Here is an 11,568-nt window from a genome sequence, read left to right as displayed (position 1 = left end):
TTTCTTGTTTTATATAAATTATGTTCTTTGGCAGGGCTGACATGCTAGATTGCCCATTATATTTTTTACCCTATCTTGACCTTGCCAACGAGGCAACAATTTTGTGGTTCGACCTGCAAACAAAGCTAACCTGCTAGGAGAGTAAAGAAAGTGCTATTGTTTTTGGGCATGAATTGCAAGTTCATGGAGTTGTTTTGTTCCTTATTTGATTCAAATTCCAGAGTGATATTATCTCATTTTTATTTTTCAGTTATCTCATTAGCAGATTTTTACATGGCAGAACTTGTTATGTTATTATTTTACAAGCATAGTTTTCAAGGCGCCAAGATGAGGCTAGGCAACAAGGGGGCACCTAGTGACCTAGGCGATGGATTTTTTGAAGTAAAAACATGTATCCTAGGGTAGTTCCCTAGGTTCCATAATCATATTTCCTTAATAAATATCCATACTTTTCATAAGAAAAATATAAACTTCATGTTAAAGTTTAGAAAATCAACATATTCCAATTCCAACATATTCATGAGAAGAAAAAGAAGAAAGAAAAGAAATTCGAAAAATATAGGGACTAAACCCCTATTTCTGTTATAGGAAAAGAAGAAAAGAAAAGGTGGAAGAAGAAAAAGAACAAATTAGTATATAAAAACACAAAATTAGTAAAGAAAAAGAAGAAAATGTGTTGATTGGACAACATTTTATGTTCTTTCTTATTGGTTCAGGTTTTAAAGTCTTTGAGGGTTCAATACAGCATTTAGCAATGTTTGTGTTGTGTTGATTAAACCCCAACAAATAAGAAAATAACAAAAAGAAATTAGTATATAAACACACAAAATGAATATTTTAGTTTAAAAACGTCTATTTTATAATTATAGCCTCAAAAAATTAAGAATATAAAAGTTTGTTATAACATGCTATCGAAAACTGCTTGGCGATTAGGCGAGGCGAGACTCCAAGGGTGCCTTGTTGCCTAGGTGTCGCCTTGACAACTATGTTTACAAAGTGCAGTTGTTGAGGTAAAAAAAAATACTGGGATGATCTAATCAGCAATATTCTATAGGAGTATTCTTTTTTTCTCTATGTAAAAGGGATGAAAATCAAACTTTTACACTCTTCTGCCTTATCATATTTTTTTTCTTTGATTGGTAATGTTTATAATTTTACTGATATTTATGTTAAGGAATGATATCCAAGATGCGCCAAGCACCCCAGGTTTGGGCTAGCATCCCCTCTTTTATCTTTCAATTAATATTATACCCCCCCCCCCCCCCCAAAAAAAAAAAAAAAAAGATCCATCTTGGGCTGTGATTTGTGAAGGCCCTTTCCAAATGACCTTGGATAAGAACAGGAGGCTGTGATTTGTGAACATGTTAGAGCTCAGAAGAAGGATGCACAGGAGAACAGGCTATTGGGATTGGGAATCCAAATTTTCTTATCAGAATTCAGCAAGTCAAGGGAAACACCATCAAGGGAATGGAGGAATGGTCTAAAGCGAGATATGATTCGCTACTTGAAGTATATAAGCAACATTTGATAATTTGGTTAACATTTTGGAAGCCTGCCCCTATCAAATTGTGGTTTGTCAAAAAACACCACTTTTATGAAGTGAACCAGAGTCTGAACTACACAAACCACACCTGGTAACTCTTTTGGATCAGGTTGCAATGGTTCAAATAAAAAGTTAGAACCCTAGATGAGTTGGCTCTTATATATTGGAGACTTGGAGACCTTTTTCTATTATTTACTATGATGTGTTTAATGTTCAAATTGACTGGTAGGATTTTGGAGAAATTCAAGAATTTGAGTAGTTCTTGCTTCTTACCTCTTAGTTTGAAGTTGACATTGCTTTTGAAATTGAACTTTTCCACTCTTCAGATTGAGTGAATGAAGAGCTCAGATTGTTGAAGCTAGTTGATCAGTATATCTTAGATTTTGATGGTTGTGTATTTAGTTTGGAGCTTTTATTTACCTGATTTATTTGGTTGCTTTGTCTGGGTTCAGCTTTCATTTGTAGTTTGCAGTTCCCAATAAAACCTACTTGAGTAGGGAAGCTTCTAAAATTTCTTGCCTGGTAAGTGTATGGTGTTGGAAGCTTGCTACCTAGGCCTGCTTTCTGTCAGACAACAATATATTAGCTAGGAAAATCAACTAAACTATGTTATAGCGGAAGAATTTCATTTAGACTAAGTTTGGAAGGAGTACAAATACAAATATGTAGAGTGGAAAACCTTGTATTTTGTATTGTTTTCAATGTATTTGTACTCTTTCCAAACTGAGCCTTAAGTTCAATTAAACCACATAACAAATTGAAGAAAAGGTGGCAGAGACAACTTAGCTTTCTTTCAGTTTTCTTGGTATTTTGATTGTATTAGTTGTCTTTTTATATATAATATATTAAAAATTCAGTGCAGTTGATTTAAGGTTAATTTAATTAGGGTGGTTTAAAATTGAATGGCTACTTTAGGTGATTTCTACTACAAGGCTCTTTCCAGGGTTAAAATTGAAAGGGAATGAAGTACTTGGTTGAAGAACAAATCAGTCCAAATCAGTTTTATTCGTGCTGGACCAAAGAGTCAGCAGAACCAGGAGGTGGCAGCCAAAACTATTTTTAGGCTGTCCAGATCTTAGAAATGTTGACTTGTTCAAACCCACCTCAAATACATATGTTATTACCTAATATAACCTTTAAGATATAGATATATTGTTTTATTTTATAAATAACTTATAAGATATATTGTTTTAAGCCTATTTTGATGTAAAATACTTTTAAAAGATAATTTGGAACTATTTGTTAAAACTATTGTATATCAACATCAGAAAAATGGCTAAAGCTGACAAACTCTTGAGAGGAGGTATGGTACTGGATAGCAAAGATTGTGTTTTGTTCTCTATTGAGCCAGAATTGACCAATAATCACCTATTCCTGTATTGTTCCTTCGCTAGGGTGATGTGGAAAATGGCTTTAAACACTTTTTGATGGATTGGTTGCTTTCCAACCACAACCGAAAGTTTTCTTAAAGCGTGGTAACTTCAAGGTTTAAGTCAGAAAGGAAAAGTAATCTGCCTTTTGCAGTTTTTTGGTGTATTTGGGCTGAGAGAAATACCCACATTTTTTACAACGAATCATGTACAAGGAGGCACTTTGAAATCAAGTCAATGTTGATAAACAACGAATCAGTGTCTCACACTTCTCGGAGCTTGGTCGTTATGTTGCCAATGGGAACTTTGTTTTGTTTTGTAAGTGAGATTGATTTGACTATTACTTCAATTCTTCAGTCTTCACCACTTCAACAAGTGTAGCCTCCTTGCTGACAGGCATATTGAAAAGTTCAGGCTTTGATGGTTCCTTCCTTAAACAGTGGCATCTAATGCCCAATGGCCACGCAGAGGTGATGGGTGATCTTGTTTCCAGAATCCAGATCTACAATAGGTACCATTCATCTAACTCTGCTCACCCTGGGGGCATTCTACAACATGTATAATTTTATTTTTCAAACAAAAACAACTGCCACATCAGCAAAAGTATATCGACTTTGCTGATGTTACAGTTGTTTTTATTTTGATTAACAAAACCGATCATGTTGCTGAACACCCCACCTATTATCACCAAAACCATGTAAAGATGCATAAATACTTTTTGGTCGTGTTTGTGTGAAAATTACTTCAAGTATTCAATCCTAGATTCAATAGTTTACCTTTTTTTCTTGAGATCTGATATTAAGATGGTAAACCTTCTGTCTCTTGAAACACAGCCTTGATTCTCAACAGTGCTCTAAGACTTGACATTTCACGTGTCTTTTTTGTACCATCATGCGAGGTATTTTACTTTGGCCCATCAATAACTCGTCATACATTTAGGATCAAAGTAAGGATAGGGGTCAGCTATTCATCAATTATGAAAGTTGACAGATTAGGGAGTTAATCCACTTTTGTGTATAGATTAGGGGATAATAAGCTTATATCCATGTTATTTGTCTTTTTTAAGGGAATGGGTTAATGCCGTTTCTTTTTTCTTTTCCCTCCATGCAAGCATATTTATAAGATAGGTTTGAGTCTCATATTCCCCTTCATCACCTAGCCATCTCCTAGCGTCTGAATCAATGAGTATGAAAATTTGAATCTTCTGTTATGTAAGTAATTAGAGCTGTCAATTAGTAATTGGTCCAGTTCTGGGTTTTGTAATAATAGGCCATTAGACCCTATATGCTGAAGTTGGGGACTGGTTCTGCATACCTTTACTGGTTCAGGACCAACCAGGTCTACCCCAACCCATTAACAGCACTAAATGTTTTCTTTGGAATTGGAAGGGATTATGCTCAAAGGTGATGAATATCGATGGTGATTAATTAATAAGGCTGTGTTTGGTTTGAAAGAAAGGCATTATATAGGTTTCTCTACTTTTTCAGTTTTCCCTTTTCCTGCCTTTTCTTTCAAACCAAACAAAGCCTAAGGGACTCTTGTTGTTTATCGACGTGGTTTTATTTTGCTGGGTTACTGAATTACCTAATTAGGCGGACCATGGATGGCAATATGAAAGGCAAAATCCATCTATGAGATTTCTAGGACGTCTTGATCAGGCTTACCGCAGACGCTATAGCTTCTGTAAATTAATCAGGGATTTAGGATAGAAGATTCCAGTACAAATGGTTTTGTACGTTTGCGGTTTACATCAATTCATCTAAGTGAAAAAAGAAAAAAGAAATCCACTTTTCATCTTCGTATTTTCATTTACCTGGTCCTGGCCAGTGGCCACTGCTAAGCTAACGTTAATAACCCAACCCGTGGTTGACAGTTGACTGTAGACCCATTCCAAAATAAAGCTCATTTAAGTTAAATTATGTAAAAGTCCTCGTACATATTGGTTAGGAATGGCAACGGGGTGGGGCGGGGATAGGGAGCCTCTCTCCATCCCCATTCCTGCAAAAGTCTGTTCCCATGGGGGTTTTCATTTCCCGTGATTTCTTATAATGTTAACCATTTTGTTTTTGTTTTTTATTGTATTTAAAAAATAAAAATAAAATAATTAAAATTTACAATCTTATTAAAAAAGATTCAAATATATTCAACCACATTTTTAAAAATATTAATATATAGATGTATGTATACATATATACATATATATTAGTGGGGATTTCACGGGGCGGAAAGTGCTTTTCCATCCCCGCCCCATTCGGGACGGATCTGCACAGAGATCGGGGAAATGGGAAAAATTGCCATCCCTAGTATTAATCACACTCGCATAATTGATTCCCAGCTTATTAAGAAAAGAGAAAGATAATCTCTACTGCATTTTGTTTTTAATGTTAGTCTGATTCTAATTAAGTCTTTGTAGTTTTGTATAACTTGGTTGTTAATGGTCATCCAATTCACACTTGTTGCTTCATGGCTGGTGATTCTTATCCAAAAATTAATCGATTGGACTTCAAAGTTCAAATAGAACATATTGCGTGATAATTAGTTAAAACAGGAATTATATGCATTGGTAAGTGATGACAATTCCTACTAAAGCCGAGTTTTTTCACCAGTAATTAAGACGATGTTCTATACCGTGCTGATAAACATTAAACAGAGGAGGAGAAGGGTTACTATCAAAAATGAAATGCCAAATTCACGTCAAAATAAACTACCATATGCGACAAATAGGGATAGGAAATACATAGTAACAGCAAAAGTGGGTATTGTTAGTTTGTTACAAATTAAAAGCACACTAATTGGATTTGAACAAAGTATGTCAAATTTCAAAAGTCTGTTCCGCTTATCATCACATTGGGCCGTCGTCCTGGAATATAAGGTCAAGGACAAAATTATCTTCACTTATTTGGCTGCAATTCTTTTTTCCTCGCTGCAAATAAGTTGGCTTGAGTTACTTGATCCTGTCTCATTTGTATCTGTCTTCCCTTGCTTGACACCTTTCTACAACAGCCTGTTGCATTACGGCTTCAAACGTTCTAGATTCGAAGGCTCCAGAGACCAGAGATATCTATATCGTTCATAGCAAATCTCACTCATAGCTTATCCACCCCATCTGTGTACTAATTTACTAACATGTCGATGCAGGCATGCAGCCATGTCATCAACACTGTTATAGTTCACATAGACTAACGTGTAACAGGGAGAGCCTGAGAACAGTGCGGGCTGTTGAATGTAGACTGCCAAAATTTTTCCCGCAGAGTATAGATAGAGAAATTAATTACAGCCCAGATATATTTCAAATTTTGATTGGGCCCAAGGTTCAAAATATTAGTCGATACGTAAGTTCTGAGACCCTTCCGATATGCTCCTACACAGTTAGTGTATCGGAGGTCTAACCGGTTCAAGGGATGAAAGGGTCCTGGACCGTCTCTTCTGAACTAATTTTGAAAAAAAAATAAAAATAAAATAAAATAAAATAAAAAAGCAAGTATCGATATTTTGAACCTTGATTAGGCCTGGGCGCAAATTGGAGAACGAGTTCTTGAATTAATTCGTGGGTGTATGTACATCTCAAAGGCTACAGTATTACGTAAGAGAAAGGGCAAACTCGTTAATTACTCAGAGAACGAATCGGACAAAACTGATTGAATCCATTCAAAACAGACAGGCTTCAACTCTTCTTTATGTACAGAAGCCATCCTCTGCTTTTTAGATTCTTGTAGGATGGATGAGTGCAAGAACCATATCTTTATCCTTTTATATACCATTGTTAAATTACAAAACAAAAGGAAAAAAAATGAAGAAAAAAAAAACTCCTATTAACAATCAAAACCCTTCCACTCCAGCCCTCCGAACTGTCGAGGAAACTGATTTTCGGCTTTCCTGAGCCCCATTTTCATCCAGTGAGATCAACATGATCGAGGCGGAAGTGACATAGGCAACGAAGGTGGCCTTGTCGGAGAAACAGATGGCCGACTTCTTGTTGGTGGAGAATGCGATAAACTTAATCTGGGGGCTGGTGTAACAACACCATTGAGACTTGGTGACCTTGACATATGTTTTCCGGTGACAGTAGCAGGCTCCTGGAGTGGAAATCGACAGGAGTACTTCATTTCCTGGACATTCTTAAGAGATTCAACAATGGTTCTCATGGTGGGTCTCTCTAATGGATCCTTCTGGAGACATCTTAGAGCAATGTCTGCCACTGTCCGGGCTGCCTTGGCTGGAAAGCGACCTTTTAGACGTGGATCCATTATCAGGGATAACCGGCAATCATCAGCTAGGAAGGGTCTGCTCCACTTAACTAAGTTCATCTCTTCCTTGGGGTGGCGGCTATCAAGATTCTTTCTACCAGTGAGTAATTCAAGAAGAACAATTCCAAAACTCCAAACATTGCTCTTGGGAGTAAGTAATCCCCTCTCTAATGTCTCCATCGAAAGATTCGCCAGTGCCTGAAGAGTTCAAAAAGGAGGATCTTAATCAACACAGAAGAACTCACGGATAAGAGCAATCCAAATATAAGACTCATGATTTGTAATTCATAAGTTAGAAATATCCCAGGAAAAAAACTACGCCATCCATCATTAATGATATTACTCATTCAAAAATACATTCTTGGACAAAAAAAGGATGAAAATTCTTTTGGTTTTCACAGTTGAAAAAACATTACTTTTGTTGCTTTAATTTCCCTTCTTGACAATAGAAGTTAATTATTATGCTAAGGATGAATATCATCCATCATCCAATCCTCATCATATAAAACAGGAGCCCTTCAGAATTGGTAATAGTAACAATTATTTCTGACTTGCAAAAGTCATACCGTTGAAGAATTGGAAATCTCTGCCTCTGGGTTGTGGCTGACGCAACCATAACCAGAAAGCTTTGCACTAAAATCCTTGTCTATCTGTATATTGGAAGTTGAGAACTCATTGTACATTGCCTGAAAAGTAAAAAAAGCATAAGGTAAACTTGAAGCAATAATGGAACGGTTTCATTACATGCAAAGAGGAATCCTTAGTTCAAGAATCCCAATCCCCGGTCTCCTCAAATCCCAATCTACATAGTCTCACACTCAAAAGATTTACAAAGGTCTGAGGACCCAGAATCCAGCAAGTCATGTCAAACTTGGATATCTTCATTGAAAATATCAATTAAATCCAGTTTTAAATGATGTTCTAGATGGAAAGTTTCTAGATACCTGAAAAGGACCTTCTTCGTGCAGAAAAGCAAGACCTTGTGCTGCACATAGAGCTACTTTCATCCGAGTATGCCAGTCAATTGGAGGTCCATCAGACCTCCCATAAAGCAGTTTATCTAAACTTCCATGGAAGAGCCTCTCATAGACCAACATCTGTTGTTCTGAACCTTCCCGTGCATGGTAGCCAAGCAATTTACAGAGCAGGGGATGTTGCAAGGATGCAAGCATATTAATCTCATTCACAAATTCTTTGAACCCCTGTAAGAACACAAACATGGTAAGGTTATATCTCAATTCACTTGTGATTCTCAAAACACCAAAAATTAAAAGGATTTCCATAAACCCATCCCACATGTCAAATCAATAACTCAATGTGTTAATATAGATCAATGAACTAGGATATATACTTCAGAAATTCTCATCAGTGCATCAGCAACGATGCAAAGTACTCTTAAGTTGCATTAGTATGTAAATGATGTGACAAAAAGTTTGAATAAATGGAAATTCAACGCAATAGAGCTGCTGATTTTCCCTAATAACAAGTATAACTGATGTGCCTTTGTGCCAAATGGCATCCTTTCTTATAGCTCAGCAGAAAGAACATCCTTAATTTCAAGTAATATAATCTTTATAATATGGACATTTTATATTCATAGCCAATGATTGCATCCATTATAAGATCTAGTTAGGGGGGGGGGGGGATAGGACCATGAACAGGCGTGTGAAGAATAACAACTCATAATACATAGTAGAAAAATCAAAGGACAGCACAGAGATCCCAAGGGGTGGGGAGCATTGAGCAATGGCTTAATTGACAATTATTTAGATATCTCAGTATTTAGGCTCACTTTAGTCCCTGCTATCTGGGTCTTGGAAAGGATGCATTGAATACAGGGAGATGAAAGAAAAGTACTTAAAAAAAGATCCATAGATCAGTGACATGAGAAAATATAGACTTGTACATTACCTGATTGGAAGGAAGAAAGCGAGTAACCGTGGCTTCAAGTTTCTTGAAACCTGGGGAATCTTCTCCAAAAGAGGCTTTATAAATCACAGAAGAAAGGCCTTCTGACATACAACGTTCAGGGGAAAAATGTTGGCATGCTGCAGCTATCTCTTCATATGAGAAGTTCCGGAGTCCTCCTAAAGGAGGTAGAGGTAAGGGACCGGAAGCATGAATGGAACTGTTGGCACTCCCTAACTTGAAGCTTCCCATATTCTTCAAAACAGTAGTGCTCTGAGGTGATGGAAGAGGGAGAGGTTGTGGGCTTGGAGCACATTGTTCCTTTATGAACCCACCTCGAATCTTGGATTCTTCATGTTCATCATATTCAATTGATGACAGTGCATCCTTCTCTGCTACGTTTAACATTGAAGGAGCAGATAAAGCCCGGGTTCTACCTTTTGTCTCTCTTGTTTTGAAGCTTGGAGGGGCGGACTGAAGAGAGCGACCACTAGGTTGTGGTTCAGGGAGCATGGTAGGTGTATTTTCCTGAGGATTGATACGTTTATTGTAGATGGGCTGCTCAGATTTCTTTTTCTTACTCTTCAATACTGTAAAACACCCCATTTTATGTTTGATAACTTTAACAGCTGTACAATATTTGCTCCTGCATAAAAGGAAGAGAAAGCACAGGTTACTGGCTGACCCAATGACTAATGGCATCCAAGAAGATGGTTGCGCTCAACTCTGGATACCAAGTAAATGAAAGAAAAATTAGTAGTCAAGAATTTTCCAAATAACAGGACATTGACAGTGTTTCAAGGGATAGCTCATCTGCCAGCAATCAAACCTGAGTAACAGGTTGAATTGTAAAAAGCGTCTCAAGAAAACTAGTTGGTTTTCCCCCAAATCTTAATTCAGTTAATCTAAATATTGAGTTTTAAGGCATTATTGGCCAATGGCCATAGGCACTAATCTTAATTCACCCCAAAACCCCAAAATATTGTGAGAAAAAAGCATTAAAGGATCACCTGAAGCAATGGAATAACAGCGTCAAATTCCCTAATAAACGGCAAAATCGATAAACTGGATTGCATTAGAAAAAGATGGAAAGCAATGAATAAGCAGGAAAAACAAATTTACACCCATTCCTAAAATTAAAGAATCCAACCTCCACAAATAAATAAAAATTAATGTAATTAAAATCTTAAACTTCCTAACTAGACAAGGTCGCCAGGAAAACAAATTACAATACCAAAAGTCGGCAACTTAGTATACGTGAGAAATGCAAATCAAAACCACGAAAAATTAATTCTTTTCTCCCAAATGAACATAGAATAACGCCAACAAAAACCTAAAGTTCCACATGAAACGCCGTTGAAGCCCAACTCAAAACAAAAACCAAACTAATCACTCAAACCCTCAAGTGAAACTGCAAATTCAGTTCCCTGCAGTCCAAAATTCCGCCAAACAAATTCAACCAGAAAATTACTCAAAATACTCTCTTAAATTTCTTTAATTGGCATCGAAAACACACTTCAACAAATAAAAGGAAAAGAATAAAAGAAAGAGGAAAAGGAGAATCGTAGCCCTTCTCCCGCAAGTCCAATAAAAGCATCCGACTCACAAGTTCCTCAATAAGTTCCACAAATTGCCGAAGAAAAGACATGAATAAGGATGAGGAAAAAAGGGGAAAACGAATCGAACCTGATAACAGAAACAGTAGAACCAAAGATCAGCGGCTCTCTCTCTCTCTCCTCAGCAACAGAAAATGATAAACTTTGCGTCGTCTTTAATGATCTGAGATCCGAAATAGAAAATAAAAATGTTCTCTTTGCATTCGATGGATTGATTAAAGTGAATAGCAGGGACGGATGAGAAACGGGAAATGAGAAACCCTAAGTCAATGGAAATAAAGAAACAAGCAAAAAAGTGGAGAGGATTGGAAGAGAGATGGAGACCGAGGGAGCAGCAGTCAAACCTGTATTTTTAAAATATAATTTTATTATTTGCTGCAAAATTGAAAATTGAATACAGATTGCACTCTCTCGCTCTATTATCACAACAGAAATAGTTTTCTTAATACATTCCCAAAAATGCCCCTATACTCCGTAATATATACGGAAACGCCATTTTCAGACCTTACCAAATACCAAACCGACTTTCTTGAATTCTGGGCTCCGCTGACATCACATCAGCGCTCCTTAATCCCCTTCCAAAATTCTACTCAGATCCACCAAATCAACGTTGGATCTGCTGATCAAAAGCAGTTGGAAGAATCTTCGCCGTATGGCAGTTGCCACACGAAATCCCTAACAACTGTTGAATTTTGAATTTGACCGACTCGTCGTGATTTCAATTTTGAGTGGGTCCATGGACTAGACGCATACGCACTGCCTTTTTTTAGTAAATTTATTGAAATCTGAGGGTATCTCGAATTGCGCCTCGACGGATGTGACACTTCGGTCAAAGTTGGAAAATTCATTTGTAGAGATGGGAGTTTTTGAGTGTAGTCAAAGAG

At 36.9% G+C, this 11,568-nt stretch overlaps 1 pseudogene across 1 annotated transcript; it reads right to left on the bottom strand.

Moving 5' to 3' along the window:
• Positions 1–6,635: 6,635 nt before the first annotated feature.
• On the bottom strand, positions 6,636–11,064 carry LOC104593769 (putative serine/threonine-protein kinase PBL11; annotated as a pseudogene). Its single transcript, XR_016076211.1, has 5 exons — positions 10,755–11,064; positions 9,072–9,714; positions 8,105–8,362; positions 7,727–7,846; positions 6,636–7,358 (listed from the first exon to the last, which is right to left on the bottom strand). The product of XR_016076211.1 is annotated as a putative serine/threonine-protein kinase PBL11 (transcript).
• Between the last annotated feature and the right edge of the window lie 504 nt (positions 11,065–11,568).

The sequence above is a fragment of the Nelumbo nucifera genome, chromosome 5 (assembly GCF_055504915.1).
Source record: "Nelumbo nucifera cultivar China Antique chromosome 5, China Antique-T2T, whole genome shotgun sequence".
Classification (NCBI taxonomy): Eukaryota; Viridiplantae; Streptophyta; class Magnoliopsida; order Proteales; family Nelumbonaceae; genus Nelumbo; species Nelumbo nucifera.
The sequence above is the reverse complement of the archived record's forward strand: the minus strand, read 5'-3'. Positions and strand labels throughout refer to the sequence as shown.